At 32.5% G+C, this 5,471-nt stretch overlaps 1 long non-coding RNA gene across 8 annotated transcripts; it reads right to left on the reverse strand.

Moving 5' to 3' along the window:
- Positions 552-3,993, reverse strand: LOC107609988. Of its 8 annotated transcripts, none has more exons than XR_002350975.1 (7): positions 3,212-3,993; positions 2,455-2,741; positions 2,007-2,284; positions 1,795-1,895; positions 1,518-1,614; positions 1,347-1,412; positions 552-971 (listed from the first exon to the last, which is right to left on the reverse strand). It is a non-coding gene; the product is annotated as an uncharacterized LOC107609988 (long non-coding RNA). The 8 variants fall into 8 exon arrangements; XR_002350974.1 differs by having other exon boundaries at positions 2,007-2,511; positions 2,662-2,768; XR_001613354.2 differs by having other exon boundaries at positions 2,455-2,768.

Consider the following 5,471-nt stretch of genomic DNA (forward strand, 5'->3'; position numbering starts at 1 on the left):
CGTGAAACTATAAAAAAAATTAATATATTATAAGCTCATTCAATAATAAATTTATATCCTCTCTTATATAATAAAAATAGACATGGATTCAAAAGTACTAGAACTGATGCAAACACGTAATACAATTATGAATTATCTATGCTCTTTAGCTCTTTACTTCATATTATAAAAACATGAATGTTTTGAGTTAGCTAAGTCGCCATGAATTCAGAATATAACTTAGAAGCCAAAATGGCTATACTAGAAATTAGAAAATTGACTTACCAAAATTTAGCTCTTTACTTCATATTATAAAAACATGAATGTTTTGAGTTAGCTAAGTCGCCATGAATTCAGAATATAACTTAGAAGCCAAAAAAAAAAAAAAAGAAATTAGAAAATTGAACCTAGTATTTAAGGTTATAAAGGTTGCTTACACACAACCCTTAACCGTTAAAGTATAATTTAATTTGTTCTTTGTATCATATAAAAATATATACATCTAAATCTAAAAATGCAGCTTGATGGACATGAAGTGTTGGACAAGGCACTAATAATAATAACAATAATAATAGGTTTAAAACTCCATGCTATCATATTCTAAAAGGATGTTAAAAATAAGTTGACATCACATTACATTACATCTAAGAGAACAATTTTAATCCGAATAACCCTAAATCCAATCATATTTGTAATCCAAATGTTCAGAGAATCTAAATCCTTACATTGTCTCTTTATCATCACAATCATAAAATTCTAATGCCTTGAAATACCAAAATGGCTTCCATTTGATTAATAGACACTAAAGCATGTCCCAACAATCTTGTATCTTCTCGCAAAAACTGAGATATCTCTCTCTTCATGTAAAAAACAAGGGCCAATCTCAAATGAATTTAATTGCTATACATAACAGTGTAATTTAATTAGAACACCAAGATGAAGAGGAAAATAAACAGTTCATGATTTGACCCTTTGCACTAGCCTTCTTTTTTCTGAAATCATAATCAAATAGAACATTCCAATATTCATCAATATACAGAGGCATGTCTAATGAGAGCCTTAACTTTACATGATAAGTAAATATTGACTGTTATACCAATATCAAATATCAAAGTTATTTAAAGGTCACATAACTCTATATATGAATTTGAACATTAATACAAATTATACCAATCAAGGTTTTGTGGGAGAAGGCTTAGGTGTTACTGTTGTATTTAAATTCTAATATGCAAGACTTTATCATGTCTTTATTACAGTGAATCCTTTGCTCACTTGATAGATATTCAATTAGTTAGTGACAGCAATCATGAAGGTATAAAATAAAAAACTCCTCAACATGATTAAGAAAACTAGATGCGGAAACTCACTTGTACAAAATCTAAATGATTGGATGTACTGTCCATCTAATTACCCAGTTCATCTATAATCTTTTCCTGAAAAAGCATCAACATTTTGACCATTTTAGAATAAGAGACTTTTCATAAGAATAGAGTGAAGTATGAGAACAAGTTTCATTAACACAACTAAACAAGTATTACCTGGACTTGCCACTTAGGCTCCTAGTATTGAATCAGAGAAGAAAAAGCCCTCACAAATACACTTAAACTAAGCTCATCCAACTCCTCATCCTGCTTCCTATCAGTACCAAATAAATCTAATTCAAAATCCAAAATAAAATAGCAAGAATACGACGAATGGTTTTCGCATGGGGAGATGCATTTTCATCAGGGATGCCAAGGTAGGACAAATCACATGCTTAATCAAGGCTACACGCAAGATAGAGAGAATGAAATGAAAGACAGGGTAGTTAAGTACCTTCATAAGAAGCAGCATCTGTCTGTCAGATTTTGATTCAATGAAATCATCGTTATGGTTGGCAGCATACTGGTTGGATCTATCTCTATTCGACTTGGCAACTACAAATAGTTCAAGTCGCACAGTCAATGTCCACTTGCTGGTTAATCCAAAGAAAGAAAGAAAGGTGGGGCGTCCAAAAAGCCACAACAACATTAATTGAGAAGATATACCTTAAAAGTATAGCCAACTTCCTCAAAAACCAATAATCTTTAGAGAAGACTGGACCCTCTTTATAATTATACTTGTACATATCCTCAATTAAGCTCTAATTAGAGTGTAACACTTGATTGGAACGCAAACATGTTTAAACCCTTGTACATGTTTCATAGAATCAAACATGTACATTCGTGTGGATCCTGAGGACATTCAAACCATCGATCCCATACCAATATCATAATAACTAATAAGAATAAGTGGATCAAGCCTACTTTCCACGTTTTGCAGCAAACTGAAATTTAAGCCATATCAATATCATAATAACTAATAAGAATAAGAACAACATGAACTTCTAATTGAGACAATAATTAGTAGATCTCATAATCAATTTCAACTTTCTTCTTGTATCATATATCAGCAATTTCTCATTTCTTCTTTACCCAAAAAAAAAAAAATGCTTACTCTATGCATATGACTGACACATTTGCTTTCTCAAGCTCTTCCAATTTTTCCTGCATACTTTAAGAAAAAACACGGGGGTAGCAATAAACATCGCAAGAAGCTCTGACAGATAACAGAACAATTCAGAATTCGCAAAGAACTTTGCTTGCAACAAAATTAGATTCCACTTTCCTAGTAAGCAAATCAAAATTATAAGAAAGAAAGAACCTGAAGGTATTTGATGTCATGATTGACGTGCTTAAGTTCTGCATGAATCCTCAGCTTACCTATTTTCTCAGACACAGTAACTAGTGGGTGGAATAATAATCAGAAGGCTGGAAATCAAGCAAATGTCAAAGATGATCAGATAATCACTTCAAAAGTTTTCAATGATTCCACCACTATCATGTTTGCGCACCACAAGTGCTACACTAAAAACACTTTCCTTTTCCTTTTTTTGTTCTTTTGGCGGTATTTGGATCTTCTCATGTTATTGTCTTTTCATGTTTCAATCTTTGCCATTGATTAAAATTGAATGTTTATCTTTTAACGGTGGAGATTGAAACACAACTTAAAACATGAGAAGATCGAAATCCTTTTGCATCTCCCTAACATAAAGCAAGAATAATTTCTTAAGGAAGAGACAATGATATCTCCTCTTTAAGAATTTGACTTTGATCTACTAATACAAAACATGAGTGTTGTCTCTCATAAATCAGCAATAAATTTTTTTCAAAAGTTAATAAAAATAAAAAAATAAATGAATTTAAATTGATACCAGAGCAAAACCCCAGATGTAAGGGAGAGATGAACGAATCACAGAGATTCACAAAGGCGTTCGTCGAGATGCCACTCCACGCGTCCCTTTTGTGCCGCTTAGGATGTACACAATCTGTGCCATCACTATGAACCACCACGATCTGTTCAACACCACCACACCCCAAATTGTAGGAAACCAAACATAGAAATTAGACGGAGTAGTATAATAGTATTATTCACTCTGATCAGTCTGTATCTCAACAAGAAGCCAACGGAAATAGGACCCTATAGCAACCCCACTCTCCCCAAGCCAATTTCCAAATTCAGCCTTTCCTTTCCTCCCCTTTATACGCGCCATGCGCACACCCACGTCTTAGCATGGCATTTCCCTTTTCTCAATGTCTGCCAAGTTAACAATACTTGGGGACTCATCCAATTTCTTAATTCCGAAACTGTCGCCGAACCTTTTGTGTCTATATACCTGCCGCGCTTTGGGGTATTTATGTATGTTATAAAATAACAGCCATGACGGCGCCATGGTGATATGCTGTTGCGGATTTTGAGCTCTCCGCCGTAGTAAAGCTGTTTTGTCTCGGTAATCACGACAATCTACTACTATCCACGGTGGAATTGGCGGGTTTAGGTTGCAATTTTTTTGAATTTGAGATGTAATTTAGTAATTTAGAAAACCATAAAACCGGATCGAGAACCCACTTTATTTTGATATCGGTGTCACTAAATTGAAATTATTTTCAGTTAAAAAGGTTTCTCATTATGTTAACTAATTAAAAAAATAAATAAAATAGACTCTTAATTGATTCAAACATAAATCTTCAACCTCCTTTATGTATAGAATGTCTTCTTTAAATGGGAAATTTAAAACCTTACTAATAATATTTAATTAGTAAGGTCGTGACATCAAAGGATAGCTGTTCTTTTTTATCTTTGTCTTGTTCTTTCATCTCAGTTAGAACCACACGTCTCTGTCCATTACATATTTGAACCTTGATACCATTCTTCAAACTTAAATTCCCGTGGTATTAACCTTTTAAATGTAACATTTGTAGGCCTTCACAGACAAGTCTAAAGATTGATATAAAATCTTTTCTTATGTTCTCCCTCCAATCTTCACGCGTCCATTCAGCCTTCTAACTTTTTTTTTGTCTCTAGCCAAGAATCCAAATCCGAATCATAATATTTTGAAATTATTCTTTTTTGTGATAAATGCAAAAAATGCATTCTAAAAAATAGATTTTCATCGAAAATACTCCACTTGACTTATCTTATGTATCGACGCTCAGTTTATCAGCCTTATGGTCTTTAGAAAAGGCAAATCTGAAAACCCACTATTACCAGACCCGTACATGTAATCGTAACAAAACTGGCTTTTTTACAAATATTTCAGACATGGCACCTTTCTTCCCTAACTTAAAAAATAGCATCAAAAGAAAATTACAAACACTAGGACTCAAGCAATTTTCTAATTTGTAATTTAACTACTTAGTAAACAAGTATCTACTAGCTTAGAGGATAACTCAGTTTTTGATTGCTGAAGGCGAGTGATGACTGAGAGTAAAAAACATGCCACAGAATTATGGCTTAAAAAATACATGTATATGCACAATGCTTTTTTGTGCATATACATGTATTTTTTAAGTCATAATTCTGTGGCATATTTTTGGCTATCAGTCATTACTCGCCTTTAAAACTGAGTTATCCTCTAAACTAGTAGATGTTTGTTTACTTTAATTTACAAATTAGAAAATTGCTTAATCTTACTGTTTGTAATTTTTTTATGTTTTTTAACTTAGAGAAAAAAGATGTCATGTCTGAAATATCTGAAAAAAGCCAGTTTTGTTACGATTATTATGATTATGGTCTGGTAATAGTGGGTTTTCAGATTTGTCTTTCCCTCTTCCATATAGGGTGATGGTTAATCAGTTTTCTGATGAAATAGAGCGTCCATACACAAGATAAGTCAAGTGGATTATTTTCGATGGAAATCTATTTTTGAGAATGTATTTTTTGTATTTATCACAGAAAAGAATAATTTCAGAATATTATGATTCGAATTTGGATTCTTCGCTAGAGACCAAAAAAAATTTGAAAATTGAATGGACAAATGGAGATTGGTGGAAGAACATAAGAAGATTTTATATCAATCTTTAGATCAGTCTGTAAAGGTCTAAAAATGTTGTATTTAAAGGGTGAATACCATGGAAATTTAAGTTTAAACGATGGTATAAAGGTTCAAATATGTAATGGACAGAGAAGTGGGT

The sequence above is a fragment of the Arachis ipaensis genome, chromosome B07 (genome assembly GCF_000816755.2).
Source record: "Arachis ipaensis cultivar K30076 chromosome B07, Araip1.1, whole genome shotgun sequence".
In the NCBI taxonomy this organism is placed as follows: Eukaryota; Viridiplantae; Streptophyta; class Magnoliopsida; order Fabales; family Fabaceae; genus Arachis; species Arachis ipaensis.